A 16,674-nucleotide genomic window follows, 5' to 3' on the forward strand; every position below is an offset into this window, starting at 1 on the left:
GTGTAAAAGAATGACAACGGTACCCACTTCAAGGGTTGTGACTGGCATAAATGACCCAGCGAATACCCAAACCCTAGTAGCTAGGAGGCCTTGAATAAATAGAACTCGCTCCTCCAACAAAGACTTCTGGATACCCTCCCTATGCCAGGCACTATTCTCACTGTGAAGTACAGTCATGAACATGACAAAGTTCCTGCCCTCAAAGAGCTTATGTTCTCAGGGGTAGATAGACAAGAAATACATAGACAAACCAGAGGACACAACTCCATTAAAAAAATAATAAAGCAGGGTAAAGGAGTTGGGAGTTCAGGGTGGTGGTGGTGAGTAGGGTTGCCAGGGATGTTCTCCATCCATCCACCATCTGCACACACTGATGTTCCAGTCAGAGGGGAAAACAAGTGCCAAGTGTCTGGGATGGGAATGAGAGAGGGGTGTTCAAAGGGCAGACAAAAGAACGTGGCCAGGGCAGGGTGAAGGAGTCAGAGGGAGAGGAAGGTGAAATGGAGGGGCTGGGCGGGGCCAAGTCAGGTAGGGCTGACAGACACAGTAAGAATGGGGGATTTTAGGCTGATTCTTAGGGGAAACCATAGGGAAGTTGAGGTCAGAGGAAGCAACATAATCTGATCTCCTTCTTTTGCTTGTTTTTGCTTTAAAGATGAATTGTTTTAAAGAGCTGCTCTGTGTACAACTACCTGTAATGACAGAGTGTGGACACAGGAGTCCAGGCTGCCATATTTGAAGCAAGAGATGCGGGTGGCTAAGGCTTAAATTAAGGTGGGAACACAGAGGTGAGAGGAGGTTGAATTCAGTATATGTTTTGAAGGTAAATCTAAAAAGATACTACCAGATACGGCTGATGGATTTGCCTGAGAGGATTCAAAGATGAAACCTAGTACCATTTCGTGCAGTGGAGAAGACTAAGAGGAACACTTTGGGGTAAGGCAAGCGGCAAAGGTAGCGTTCAGGTTTGGCCATGGCAAGTGAGATTCGAATTAGACATTCAAGCAGAAATGTTAAGGGCAGGTGGATACACACACCTGCTGCTAACCTCTGCCCCTCCTGCCTCCCTTCCACCATTATAGGGTTATTTGTCAGAATTAGACAGTGACCTAAATAGAGGCATTAAGTCACCATTTGGTGAGTTGGTGTGAATTTAGTTAATGCACCCTACAGCAGTTTGCTTGGGGAATAAGAATTTTTATGGTGCCTTGGAGCTTCCACTTAGCCCTGGAGAGAGAGGTCAGGGTGTCCGGAATAGCAGAAAGAGCACAGAAATAGCAGACAAAGAGGCACTGGAAATGATTTTCTTCCATATGGTAGGGCTGGCTCTGTGTATGTAACCTGTGCTGCCTTCAAATTTCACACAAGACTTATGAATCACACTGAGAGCCTCCTTCGGGTCATTTACTTCCTTCCATCAATTACTAGCTAGGCTAGACACAGTCTGAATTTAAACCAAATCATGATCACTTTTTCCACCCGCCACCCATGAAATCCTCATCAACATGGTTATCAGTAACTGCTGGAGTCTCCATCCTTCCTTCCAGGGAGGGAGACAAAACAACAACAACAATAACAATTCCCATGTCTTGAAAATAACCTTTCTAATTACCTTTCTTCTCTCTCCTGATGAGCCTGGAAGCATCATAAACCCCATCCCTATATCTCAGAAGCGGACTCTGCAGAGCAAGAGACAGGCAGCAGCCCTCCTCCTCACCAGCCTCACACCCCAGCTTGCTGCTAAGCAGCGTTCTTTATCATCTTAATTGCAACTTGTATGCCCACCTTTCTGCTCCGGGAGCTCTGAGTATTAATCACCTCCAAGTCACTTCAGGTAATGCTGACTGCTTTATCTTTTGTTCTGTCACCAACATGGGGATACAGGAGGGTGTAGGCAGGCAAATGGCTTCCTCCTCCATCCCAACCTTCCTGAAATCCTCCCCACTCAACACCCTCGTGAAAACCTTCTGGCCGTTTCCTCTGGGGAGCCATTGCTCACTCTAGTGAGTTTCCTCCAAGGCCACATTTGTCAATGTCCATTGTAAAATTACCAACCATTTGATGTTCTGTTAACCCTTTGCAAGCACCTTGTACAGCGGTGAATGAGAGAGCATAATAAAGAGCAGTTGCTTTCAAAGCACCCGCAGCATCATCATCCCCTGGACCAGATTCTTGGCCGGGCCGTGGTGGCTCATGCCTGTAGTCCCAGTACTTTGGGGGCTGTAAGAGGGAGGATCGCTTGAGACTAGGAGTTCGAGACCAGCCTGGACAACATCAGGAGATCCAATCACTATTAAAACAAAGATTTAATTAGCCAGGCATGGTAGTGAACCCCAGTAGTCCCAGCTATTCAGGAGGCTGAGCTGGGAGGATTGCTTGAGCCCAAGAGTTTAAGGTTGCAGTGAGCCATGATCGCACCACTGTACTCCAGCCTGGACAACAGAGCAAGACCCCATCTCAAAAAAAGAAAAAAGAGGAAAGAAATGCAGATTCTCAGGCCCCACCCAGACTAACTGAATAATCAGAATCTCTGGGGGGAGGGCCCAGCAATCTCTGGTTTCTCAAGCTCTCCAGGTGCTTCTGATGCATGCTTAAATTTGAGAGCCACTGAAAAAGCACTCTGGTTGGGAAACAGGAGTGCTAACTACACCAGTGATGAACAAACTGTGTGCCTTTGGTTGGGCTGTTCACCTTGCAGCACTTAGTTTCCACATGAAAATGAGTAGATCTGACTTGATCTACAGCCCCTTCCAGACCCAAAATTCTAAGAAGGTATGTGGGGGAAGGGGAAGGGGCCACAGTATGAGATGACCATGATGATTAATGTTTCCCGAATGCTCCTTTGGAGTCTGGCACTAGGCCAGGCATTCTTGTTACCTATGAGATGCACATATCTTGAAGGTGGACAAGTATCAAATTGTTCTGGTCCCCCTGTGACACTGGGCTCAGGCTTTTCTGACACACCCTCTTTGGTGGAGTTGGGTGGACGCTTCGGGCTATGCCACCTCCCGAGTGCATTGCTCTCCCTACACTCAGCCCTGGACGTTACAACTTTCCTCCTTTGTCCTCATCTCTCCCATTGTGAGCTCTTGGAGGAAAGGGGACATGTTTGTATTCCCGCATCCAGTCAAATGTCTGGCACTTAGTATGTGAGTGACTCAAAGATAAATCAATGTTTATATCAATAATTTTCACTCTGCTAAGAAATCCCATAGGCATTGGCAGGGTTATGTCCTTGGATCCTCTTCAATTCTTACCTCCTCCTCTCTAGGTAACTCAATCACCCTTGATTTGTTTTTATGCTTCTTCCCCACGAAACTCTATGCTGTGGCCTTTCATATCATGCGAGCCACATTCCTCAGCAGGGTCTACACTCTGCATCTCTTAGTGGGCTCTGTCTTTGCCTCATCAGAGAAAGAATTAATAGTTATTTCCCTTTACAAAGATGTTTTTTTAAAATGTCCTCTAACAGGTATATTTTGCTCGTTGTTTTAACGTGTGATATGCAGCATCTAAGTGGACAGTATAATAAAGCTACTTTCATCAAGATGTTTCTGTATTTCCCCTCCTCCAACAGCACCAGCTCTCCTTCCTCACTGAGCCTGCAGTAAATCGGTGGAAAGTTCAGCCCTAGGTCTCCTTGATGAGTTGATGTTAGCATTTCCATTAGCCATCGATAAAACAAACATTCACTGTGTGAAGCCTTTATTACCATTCTAAGGCTAGCTTCACAGACCAAGCATTGTAGTGAACAATTAGGGCTGTGGATATGCCCAGAAATTGGGTCCGTACCCTGCTCACACTCACTCATATGTTTTTAGGAACTTTGCTTAAGATGCTGCTGTAGGCAGAATTTTTTTTTTTTTTTTTTAGACGAAGTTTCACTCTTGTCACCCAAGCTGGAGTGCAATGGCACGGTCTTGGCTCACTGCAACCTCTGCATCCTGGGTTCAAGTGATTCTCCTGCCTCAACTACCCAAGTAACTGGGCTTACAGGCACCCACTACCATGCCTGGCTAATTTTTGTATTTTTAGTAGAGATGGGGTTAGAATTTTAAGACGGTACCCAAGATTGCCCTGTCTCCTGCTGTATACCTGCTTTCTCCCAGTTATTTAATCAAACATGAATCTAGGTGCTGCTGTGATGGCAATTTTGTCAATGTAACCAAGGTCCCAAAACAGTTGACCTCAAGAAACGAAGATCACTATTGGTGGGCCTCACCTAATCAAATGAACTCTCAAGAGCCACGACTATTCTTAGCAAGAGAGATTTAATTGTAGGGAACATTCCCTATTTCTGCCGCTGGAGATGGAGGAAGTCACAGGCAAGGAACGCAGGTGGTCATCAGCTGATGGCCAACCAGGAAACGGGACCCCAGTCCTATAACTATAAGGAACTGAATTGTGCCAACGACACAGATGAGACTGGGAAGTGGATTCTTTTTCAGTCATGCCTTCTAACACCACCAGTATCTGGTCAACACCCCAATTTCAGCCTTGCAAAATTCTGAATAGAGAACCCAGACGTGCTGCACCCAACCTTTTGACCTCAGAACAGTGAATTCATAAGCAGGTGTTGTTTTAAGCTACTAAATGTGTGATAATTTATTAGGCAGCAATAAGAAACAAATGCAGATGCTAATAGGTAACGTCTCCCCATCTCATCCTGAAAGGTAATTCTTCCTTTCACATATATGCCCCATAAAATCCACCCTTTCCCTTGCCCCTGCTGCCATTCTTAACTTTGCTAGAGAAGGTTCCAGAAACACAACAGCACCCTCCCCGCACCATAAAAGAAGGCAGACACAGGTGCCAGGAGAGGAAAAGGCCACCCTGTTCTGTGACAGGCTGTGTTGTGCCTTCATTCCCTGCCCTCCCCCTGAGCATGGCTGTCATGTGCTTTTTGCAAACAATGCATTATTTCTATGTGCCGCATCATCTAGAACATAACCTCTCACCCTCACTCCAAAGTCGTTCTGTACTCTGTGCCCTGAAATATTGCAGATGGTGCCAACTGCTTTGTGCCTTCCACAACCCTTGGGCTGTCTGCTTTGTTTTATTGGCTGTAATCGATGGCCAGGCCTTGCTACACCACAAAATCAAGACAGGCCCTATTCTTCAAATTCCTCCACACATATGCCGAATGGAGAGGGAGAGTCATTTATGATCTCTCCTGCTAGACTTTCTGTAAATTAACAGGCTTTTCAGTTTCTAGGTTAAATACTCAGCAGGAATATTCAGCTTAAGGCTGAGGAATTTCCCTGTAGGGGTGATGACTGGGAAAGTGAGGAGCAGTGCCTTTTTTTTTTTTTTTTTTTTTGCCTAGGCAGTTAACGTTGAATGTAATACATCATCACGAAACATTGGAGGTGGCTCTCCCATGGTACTCATTAGCTTATTAAAATGAACACAACTCTTCTGGCTGATCTAAATTATGGAATGATGACAAAAATAACAATAATAAATCTTATAGCCATTTAATCCTCTTTTTCTATAATAGTTCGGCTTGCCCTCTCACCTGAGTCTGTGGGGTAGGAATGAGAACTTGTAATTAAAAGTTACAAATAAAGAATCTCATTCTCTCTGTTCACATGGCTCCCACCTGAGATACTCTGCCCTGGTACCTGAGGGCAGGAAAGGAGGAGAGATCACCCCTGTCCACCCCAGCTCAGCAACTGGCCTCTTTTACCTTCATTGGAGAGGCAACATAGCCACATAGGCGGTTCCAAAACTTTACTGCCCATTGGAATCAGCTGGGAATCTTTAAACACTACTGATGCCCACTCCCACCCTGGCCATTCCAATGTAATTGATCCTGGGTAGAACCTGGGTATGGAGAGGGTTCAGAGCTCCCCAGGTGATTCCACATTGAAGGCAATCTGGCTTAGTGGCTAAGACAAGCTACGTATCAAGACTATCACGTGCATATGGACAACCTTGAGCAAGTCACTTGTTCTTTCTATACCTCAATTTCCTCATCTGTTAAATGGAGATAGTAATGGCACCCACCTGATAGGTATTATTAAATGAAATAATGAAGCCAATTGTTTACCTCAGTGCCTAGGACATCGTAAGAATTATGTGTTAATTATTGATATTCTAATTATTGTCATTATTATTATTCTCTTAGCCTCTCCAGAGGTCATGGAGCCAAGGAATCTTATGCTGACAAGGACAAGAGGGGCCATCTACATTCAGGAGTTCCTTTTCAAAAGTCCCCAGTAGGTGACTGTCCAGTTCTGGCTCACCAGCACTTTCTCTGCCCAGTTGATATTTAGGTGATCTGAAGGCACAGTATGGAAGAATTTGAGGTTCAAGCTAGACAAAGTGGGTATCCTCAGGAAAGCTTCATTCATTCAGCAAGCACTGGTTGAACGTGTACTCTATGCCAAATACTGTGCTGGGGATACTAAGTAGAAAGGCATAAACTCAGGCCAGGCACAGCGGCTCACGCCTGTAACCCCAACACTTTGGGAGGCCAAGGCAGGCAGATCACCCTGACTTCAGGAGTTCAAGACCAGCCTGGCCAACATGGCGAAACCCCATTCTACTAAAAATACAAAAATTAGGCAAGCATAGTGGTGCACACCTGTAATCCCAGCTACTCAGGAGGCTGAACCAGAAGAATTGCTTGAACCCAGGAGGCAGAGGTTGCAGTGAGCCATGATCATGCCATTGCACTCTAGCCTGAGTGACAGAGTGAGACTCCATCTCAAAAAAAAAAAAAAGGCATAAACTCACAGTTCACGGAGTACACATTGCCTGCTCTCAGTCACTGTACAGGCAGTTAATGCTGAGAAGTCTCATCAATCAATTTGTAAAATGATTCTCTTGCTGCAGCCTTTGTGATACTTAGAATCCCTCAGGGCAGTGGTGGCCCCACTCGTTAGTCATCCAGGCCCCCACTTCCCTAGGCACCCCTGCTTTGGCTCAGTTCCCATTGCTTTCCCTGCCATGTTCCTCGCCTTTCTTTGTCCTCACATCAACTGTGCCATTCAAGTATTCCAACATTACTTCTCTACCTACTGTGGGATACTCTTTCCATACAACTTGTTAACCACGGCCACATCTTAGTCCATTTTGTGCTGCTATAACAGAATACCACAGACTAGGTAACTGATAAAGAACAGAAAATTCATTTCCCATAATTCTGGAAGATGAAAAGTCTGAGATACAGGTGCTAGCAGGTTCGGTTGTCTGGTGAGAGCTGCCTCCTCTGGAGAGGACAAATGCTGCATCCTCATGTGGCAGAAGTCAGACGAGCAAGACATTGAATGCTGTGTGAAGCCTCTTTTATAAGGACCTTAATCCCATTTGCAAGGGAAGAGTCCTCATGGCCTAATCACCTCTTAAAGGCTCCACCTCTTAATACATTGGCAACATGTGAATTTTGGAGGGACCATATTCAAACCATAACACCACATAATACATACCTGCTCTTTCAAAATAACTTTTACAAATGCCTATCTAGGGCCTTACACCCTTATAAATCAATAATCAACGTTAGAGGGCAGTTTAGTGTCATTCTACCATTGTAATTTTCTGTTCCCCTTTCCAGAAAAACTCCCAAAGCAGTTGTCTATACTTGTGTCTCCACTTACTTCCTCATATTCTCTTCTAAAGCAACTATAATCAAGCTTCCATTCCTACCACACCACTGAAATCACACTCATCAATGCTACTAGTGGGCCCCTGTAATACTGGGGGGCCTTACAATGCATCCTGACACTGACCACCTAGAGTTAGCCCTGATGCTCCACAAGTTAAGGGCTCAGTCTTTCATAAGACTGCCCTCCCTTCAAACACTAGGCACAGGTTTGGCGATCTCCAGGCCATCTGCCCTTCTGAAAAACGGTGGCTACAAATTCAGAGATTCCCATGACCCTCAGGTTTGATAGTTCACTAGAACAACTCACAGATTTTCACCAAGTGCTATATTTATAGCTATGGTTTTATTATCAAGGATATAAATCAGGGCTAGTCAAATGAAGAGACACATAGGGTAAGATATGGGAGGATCCTGAACACAAGCTTTCATCCCCATGGAATCAGGGTGCCCCACTCTCCCAGCACATAGATATGTTCACCAACCAGGAAGCTCCAACACTCTTCAGTGGCCAGAGTTTTTATTGAGGTTTCATTACAGAGGCATGATTGATTGAATCATTGGCTACACGACTGAAATCAATCTCAACTCAAGCCCCTCTTCACACTCCAAGTGTCTGGAGATCAGCCTGATGCCATGTGGCTCAAAGACCAAACCCGCTAATCACATGGTTGGTTTTCCTGGCATGACCAGCCCCGTCCTTTTTTTTTCTTTTTGAGATGGGGTTTCACTCTGTCACCCAGGCTGGAGTGCAGTGGTGCAATCTCAGCTCACTACAACCTCACCTCCCAGGCTGAAGTAATTATCCAGCCTCAGCCTTCTGAGTAGCTGGGATTATAGGCGTGTGCCATGACACCCAGCTAATTCTTGTATTTTTAGTACAGACAGGGTTTTGCCACATTTGCCAGGCTGCTCTCCAACTCCTGAGCTCAAACTGATCCACTGGTCTCGAACTCCTGAGCTCAAAGCAATCTACCTACCTCGGCCTCCCAAAGTGCTAGAATTATAGGCATGAGCCACCATGCTGGCCCTCCTCCTCTTGTTAGTCATCTGGAGTCATTTCATTAGCAAAAACTATCAGGGCCCACCACAAATAGCAAAGACACTCCTATTGCTTGGGAAATTCCAAAAATTTAGAATCTCCCTCCAAGGAACAGAGATAATGACCAGATAGATAAATTCTTCATGATGCAACAACTCCCTCTTGCAGATCCAACGACCCAGAGTTGTACCTCTCAGCAGCATTCAACACAGTGAATTGCTTTCTGTTTCTTGAAAGTTTCCTCACTGAGCTCTCAACTGTCCTCCTACCCCACTAGCTATGTCTTCTCTTTTGCTGGATTCTTCCCTAAGCATCCTTCTGGACTTTAAGTCTCAGAGTGACCAGGCCTCTCCTTTGTATGTTCTTTCAGCCAGTCCCATGCCTTTAATTAACAAAAGTACACTGATGACCCCGAATCTTTATTATAAATCCAATCACTCCCATGAGCACCAGGCTTATCTAGCCAACTCCTTACTCCACCTGGACATCTGAAGGGCCTCGAACTTAACACATCTATTAGCAGAAAATGGGTCTTGTCCATTCCTGGTGTTCTCTTCCTGTGATAGCAGTTCAATTCATGGAACTCTAGGCCTCACTCTGCCCTTGACTCACTCCACTGCCTCAGGGGTTCTGATGAGTAAAGTCTGGGCATGCTCACTTGGGAGCAGAGAACACATGTTCTTTCCTGTGCTCCGAGATTCACTGAGGAGCTCGACCTGGACAGCACTGCCTGGGGCTGAGAGGTAAGTTGGCCTCATTCTGGAGTTTGGTTAGGGGGTGACTTGATCCCACTCTAAGCCGCTACACCCAGTTGTCCTCTATCAGTAGTGAAAGTAATATTTCAGTGCCTATCTCTAGTCTTTCTTTTATTTCTCAGGCAGAGAAGAGGGGTGGCACTTATGAGGGATCCCTTTAAGGTCCCCCACCAATGCCCAGAGCTCTTGATTTCCATCGCTGAACATGAATCTATCTAAGCAAATGACAATTCACTCCTTCCAGTTGCTCAGATTCATTACTGACTGTTCTTTCTCTAAATATATCCTGAAATCTGGCTACTTTCCACCACCCCCACATCTATGAGGCTATTTCAAGCTAAATCCTCTCTCATCTGCCTTACTCAAGTGGCCTCCTAACTGGTCTCCCAACTCCCACTCTCCTCTGCTTATGGTTCGGGTTTTTACACAGCAGCCAGAGTTATTGATCTTACAGAAATGAAGTTCAGACCATGTCATTCCCCTGCGGCTTCCCATCATAATTAGAACCCCGGGCTTTCACACATGACCTGGCCCTGACTCTCCATCCTCATTTCCCACCACTCTGCCCTGTGCTCTCCCTCTCCAGGCACAGTGCAGGCTCCTCCTGGAGGACTCTGAGCTCCCTCTGCCTGAAGCATCCTGCCCAAATATCATGTCTCATTCACTTGCACCCCTCGAGTCTCTGCCCAAATGCCACATCTCAGTGTGTTGAGATTCCTTTCTAAAGAGCTGGCACAATCCTTAGTACTCCACGACCTCTGATCCTTTTCACTACTTATTTATTCCATAGGTACTGATTTTTATTTATGTTTCTCTCTATTAATAGGGGGGTATATTAGTCTTCTGGGGCTCCCATAATGAAATACCATAGGCTGAGTGGCTTCAACAACAGACAATTATTTTCTCACAGTTCTGGAAACTGGAGGTCCATGATCAAGGTGCTGTCAGGGTTGGTTTCTGGTGAGGGCTCTCTTCCTGGTTTCTAGACCGTTGCCTTCTTGCTTTGTCTTCACATGGCCTTTCCTCTATGCACATGTAGAGAGAGAGAGGGAGGTCTCTAGTGTCTCTTCCTTTTTTTTTTTTTTTTGAGATGGAGTCTTGCTGTGTTGCCAGGCTGGAGTGCAGTGGTGTGATCTCAGCTCACTGCAACCTCTGCCTCCCAGGTTCAAGCGATTCTCCTGCCTCAGCCTCCCAAGTGGCTGGGACTACAGGTGCCCGCCACCATGCCCAGCTAATTTTTTTTTTTTTTTTTTAGTAGAGACGAGGTTTCACCATGTTGGCCAGGATGGTCTTGATCTCTTGACCTCATGATCCGCCTACCTCAGCCTCCCAAAGTGCTGGGATTACAGGCGCAAGCCACCGTGTCTGGCCATCTCTTCCTCTTTTTATAAAAATACTACTTCATTGAATTAGGGCCCTACCCTTATTACCTCCTCCCAAAGGCCTCAATAATGGGAAGTAATCTCCTTGATGGCGAAGACTGTCTTCTTTGTTTACTCTAATAACTCGACACTTTGTTCAGTGCTTGGCACATGGTAGGCACACAGAATTGTTGTTGGGAAAAAAAATATCAAAAGCATCAGCTTTGGAACCACATCAGTGTGGATTCTAGCCCTAACTCAGCAACTTTCTAGCTGTGTGACCTCAAACAACTAAATTGCTCTTAGCCTGTGCCATGGGATAAGGCTTCTACTCTGCAAAATGGGAGTAGCAATAATGTTGTTGTGGAGATTAAATGAGAAAGTGTATGAAAAGGTCTTAGCATGGTTCATGACACAAAGTAAGAACCTAATATGGGATAGCTGCTAACAATATTATCAATATACTTATACCCATCTCACATGTGGTAAAATGGTCACCTGGACTCTACAGGAGTTGCCCACCTAATATCCATTATCCATCATCTCCATTTCCCTTATTACCAAAACTCCTATGTTCTTGACTGCAACAATGTTCTTGGTTAACAGCACTACATTTCCCAGCCTCTCTTGCAGGCAGTGATGGCTGTGGCATGTAGCTCTGGCAGATGTTACAAAAACAGCAGTACCTAGATGTCGGGTTGCCAGATTAGCAAATAAAAATACAAGACCCACAGCTAAATTTGAATTTGAGATAAACAATAAACAACTTTTTATTATAAATATGTCCTAAATATTGCATGAGGCATACTTATAATAAGAAATTATTTGTGGTATATGTGCAATTTCAATTTAACAGGGCATCCTAGATTTTATCTAGGAACACTTCTTGGATTGGGACATTTGAGAAATTTCCTTAGATGGTGTATCAAGGTTCTTCATAGAAACAGAACCAATAAGGTGTGTGTTATAATATATAATGATTGCCTTGTGTGTCCGTATTTCACTACTCTGTGAAGCGTTCGTTACGCAGAGGCTGTGCTGGATAGGTCAGCACGATCTTTTTCACCTAATTGTTCAAAGCAGTAACCAGACACTGAACTGTATCAGCAGTCAACCCACCAAACGAGTCCCACCCATTGCATCTGTACCACTTTTCTGCTCCTTCCAGATATTCCTACAACCAGAGCACTGTCAGCTACTGCCATGGGCAGAACTGAGAGGCCACGCAGGGCCCAGACATAAAAGAAATCCAAAGCAACTTGTATACAAGCAGTACACTAGCAAACAAAGACTGGTGACTTCCATTTCTGTGGCATAGCCACATTGTTTTGGAATTCATAAAAAATGCATGGAAGATGTAAACACTAAAGAGTAAAGGCTATGAATTTGCTCAGCTGTGCAGAGACCCTCCTATAGACAAAGCTAAGCTACTTAAGTGCTTGTTCATGGCTATAATTTGGCAATTCTGCTCCTCTGGCCAAGGGACTGAATCAAAACTAAAATTATGCTTTAACCTTGACTCTGAGGTCTAGATGGCTAGTTCAGTGCCTTGGTCCCTGAGCTCATCGAGATGGTAAGATTTTTGAGATTGAGGAGCTTGTCCTCACCATCTTTGAATCTCTTGAATTCCCTACTGCTGAGCTTCATTTATAATCAGACTCAATAAACATGGGTTGGTTCATTGGCACGTATTACTGAAAAGTGATTGGGCTTCTGCGAGTTTGGCATGTGATTGAATGGAGGTAATAGTTTATTAATATACAGTTAGCTTGTAGGTTATGAAAATAATGTCTAAAACATACAAAGAGCTTTCTAGAAATTTTTTTTCAGTTTATAGCACTAGAGGGGAGAAAAAAGTCATAGATAATTTCAAATAATAATAGGAAAAAAGGTGTCTTGCTGTTACTAGTAGAGCTGTTTTGACCGATCCCGACATCAGTCCCTGTCTCGTGGCTGGGGAGATGCTCCAGCTACAGTAGACTCATGCACAGACACCTGTGAGCTCTGCAGCTGGGAAAACAGCCTAGAGACCTGACCATGCTGCAGGACAAACCATCAGACAGTTTGTATGCTGGGAGTGATAAATTCCTACAAGCCATGTCACGAGTCATCTACAGAGGCAGTTTGTGAATGACTTTCCTTACAAAGTTGGGTTCCTTCCACCCCAAAGACTGTGGTCTTCTCTATACAGTATATCAGTTCCATGGCTCTCTGAGCGTCTGCTGTATTCTTCTCTTTCTCTACAATCAGGCTTTCTCCAGATGGCAAAAAGTATATCCACCACACTTGCCCCCAATGGCCAGTGTTATGGGGCTGAATTGTGTCCCCAAATATTCATATGGTGGAAGTCCTAGCCCCTGGTACCTCAGAATGTGACCGCATTTGGAGATAAGGCCTTTAAAGAGGCCACTCAGTTGAAATGAGGCTGTTAGGGTGATCCTAATCCCATATGACTAGTGTCTTCATAAGAGGAAGAAGAGACACCAGGGATGTACGTGCACAGAGGACAGGCCACCTGAGGATACAGGAGAAGGCAGTAATCTGTACGGAAAAGAGAAAGACCTCAGAAGCAAGCAATCCAGCTGACACCTTGATCTTGGACTTAGGGCCTCTGGGACTGTGAGGAAATCAATTTCTGTTGTTTAAGCTTCCCAGTCTTTGATATTTTCTTACAGCAGCCATTACAGACTAACACAGTTCCCCACAGCACCCCAACTTTACTTCTTACAGCCCCCACAGTGAGAGAGAGTGACTCTCTCAGTTCTAATTCTTTAGGCATCCCAAGAGAACTGGCCTGACTCAGTCTGGTCCACCCTTGGATATGGCAGAGGACCCGTGACTGCACATGCAGAACAAGGGTGTTAGCCCTTCATGCCGTCCTCCCCTGCATGCATTTCTGCTGATGCAGTCGGAATTTGATCAGAAACGCAGAACCACTAGGATAGCCTTACATGCACACATCCACATGAATTTATCATAGGGATTTCATCTTATGCAATTGTAGGAAGTGGTTAGTTTCTACAAGGCTGTTTCTCTGTGTCCAATGCTGGAAGTTGAAATTTGCAAGTCAGATGGCCTAGAGGGAAAGATGAATGCAAAGGGGATTCTGTGGACTGAATTTTGTGCACTCTCTGAAATTTCATATGTTAAAGCCTAATCCTCCATATGATGGTATTTGAAAGTGGGGCATTTGGGAGATGATAGCCCTCATAGATGGGATTAGTGCCCTTGTAAAAAGAGACACAGAGAGATGATCCTGGAAGGAAAAGCAAGAAAGCAGGCATCTGTAAACCAGGAAGAGGGCCCTCAGCAAGAACTCGACCATGCTGGCATCCTGATCTCAGACTTCCAGCCTCCAGAACAGTGAGAAATAAATGTTTATGGATTAAGCCACCCACTCCATATTCTGTTACAGCAGCCCAAGCTGATTAAGACACTGGGGACAGCAAGGACAAGCCAGAACCTGCAGGATGGACTGAACCCGTGTCATTCCCTCACTGCCCCCAACCTCCAGGATGGGGCATCCTGCAGGACCCAGAGCCAGGCCTCTTTTTTATGGAGCTAAACACCCATCTGGCCCCGGATTTGCAAAAGCTGAGAGAGGATCCGGGAGAAGTGTAGTAGCTGCAGGCCTGCTGCCGTCTCTCACCAGCAACAGGAGCCGGCAGACAAATGACAGCACGTGCACGGCCGCCGCAGTGCCGAGCCACCGAATGCACAGACAATGTGATGCTCTGCGGTCTTGTGCAAGATGTGTCTCGCAGCCCACCCTAACCTGAATTATGCAGAAAAGGGAATTCTGGGAAGCACCGTTCAGCCTCGCCATGGTGACATGTGACAATGTCGCAGGCCAGGTCTCACTAACACAGGCCCCCATAACAACCGTTTCAGTACTGACCGAGAGGTTAAGTTAAATATTAAAAGCTAAAAAAAGCCAGTGCCCTTCTACAAAGGCTGGAGTGTAACAAAAGCCCACCAAGAGTTTTGCCTAGGCATTTCCTGAACCTTAGGCATGACAAAATAACAAAGGAATTCTTAAAAGGACACATTTATGATTAAACAAGTTTCACTGTGAGTCTGAAGAAACTCCCCTGGCCTTCACAAACCAGTTTACTGGGGGGTCTGAACCTCCATGATTTAGCAGGAAACAAGATAAGGGTCATCACCGCAGCACCTGGACCCATTTAAATGAAGTAAATGTACTGAGGCTCCAGAGGAAGGTCTTCAGGACTCAGATCTTAGTTATAGATAAAAAGAAGTGAATCACTTCAGTCTTTAGATGAATGCACACTTACACGTAGACATATAGCTTAGAAGGTATATACGCTCTGGAACACTTTGTAATTTGAAGTTGGTCTGGCGATAATTTCCAGGCCTTCTCCCTATAGCCGGTTACAGAAAGAAAAACACTCTTCCTCCCCAGTTTATCTGCATCTCATTATTGGACCGCGAGATAGAGCAGCCGACCCTCAGTTTGGTCCGGGAACAACAAGGCACCTTACCTGCCGAGCGCTGCTTCTCCCTGCAATTGCGTGGTTCTTCACCAGAGGCCTCTCTCTCCTGCTCTTATCCTTTTCTCACATTCTGCTTCCCACCTGGTTCCCTCTTCACTTCCTTCCCATTGTCTCCGTTATCTGTGAAGGCCAAAGTGCCAAATGATTGGGCATGTTTCAGAAATTGCTAGGATTAAGAAGGGCCCAGAAGGGGCACTGCAGACCCCAGCAGGGCTGTGTGGCTCACTGCCCTTCAGTAGGTGGGAAACCTGGGGTACAGACCCCCTGACCCAGAGCTACTGGCACCCCCTGCACCAGTCTGAAACAGGCACCAGTCTGAAACAAACTGGTTTTTTATTCTACCCTTTGGATCCCAACAAGTGAGAATGAGGCAGATTAAAATGATAATTTTACTTTCTCACATTTGGAAACGCATCTAGCTAGTACTGAGCGATATTCTTGAAACAGGATTTTTTTTTTCCTCCTTCCCAGAAGGGCAAGAGTATCTTATTATCGAAAATGGAACTTCAACAGATTCAGAGAAAGTGCTGTACCATCCCTCAGAAGAGTCTAAATCCAGATTCTTTACACATAGTCCATGGATATAAATCTCGCTTTTCATGACCCCTCGTTGATCATAATCAAATGATAGAAGAGACAGATTTTCAAGAGGAGGATTGGTCCTCAAGGAGAAATACCTGTTTCCATGGTGACAGCCCATTAAATTACATTTGGAACAGGGAACTGGAAAAAGTGGTTGACTAGAGATTTTGAATTTTAAATCCATAAAATCAGTTAGAGGGTTGGGAGAGATCTGAAGGCCTCCAGAATGACTTCAAATGTTGGGACTCAGAGTCACGAGACATTTCCTAAGTGCCATTCCTGGCTCAGGCAGGTTGCTTTTCATCTAGGCCTACTAGGAAGAGTCTGGGAGACAGACATGAGTTTAGAGAACTTCATGGCCCCTGCACTGGGGAAGCAGGCCTTTCTTTGCCCAAGTGCCTCAAACTTCTCTAAAGCCTGTCTTAGAAATTTGTTATTCAACATGTGGATTTTCCTCTCTTGGGGTCAACTAAATTCTCGTTAGAACGATGGTTCACAATCTTGCTGTAAATTAGAAAATCTTGGAGAGCTGCTTCAACAATACCAATGCCAGAATGCTACCCCCCAGAGATTCTTATTCAATTTGGACTGGGGCCCAGGTGATGGTATTTTTTTAAAAAATACTCCCCAGATGATTTTGATGTGCATCCATGGCTGAGACCCAGACTTGGTTAAGTAACTTCCACACATTATCTTCATAGAAGGTGGGTCTTTACCACTCATACATCTATTTATTGTTTATTATGAGATCTTCATTAAATTATCGTCTTAACCTGTCAGCAACCCTCTGAGGTAGATGTTGCTACGATCTCCA

At 45.1% G+C, this 16,674-nt stretch overlaps 1 long non-coding RNA gene across 3 annotated transcripts in view; it reads right to left on the reverse strand.

Moving 5' to 3' along the window:
* Nucleotides 1-15,648, reverse strand: part of LOC123572896 (uncharacterized) — a 187,695-nt gene extending 172,047 nt beyond the window's left edge. For all 3 annotated transcript variants that reach the window (XR_010586530.1, XR_006697443.2, XR_012434484.1), the window contains exon 1: nucleotides 15,267-15,648. This is a non-coding gene — a long non-coding RNA (uncharacterized lncRNA). The remainder of the gene's footprint in view (nucleotides 1-15,266) is intronic.
* Between the last annotated feature and the right edge of the window lie 1,026 nt (nucleotides 15,649-16,674).

Source organism: Macaca fascicularis, chromosome 4 (assembly GCF_037993035.2).
Source record: "Macaca fascicularis isolate 582-1 chromosome 4, T2T-MFA8v1.1".
NCBI lineage: Eukaryota > Metazoa > Chordata > Mammalia > Primates > Cercopithecidae > Macaca > Macaca fascicularis.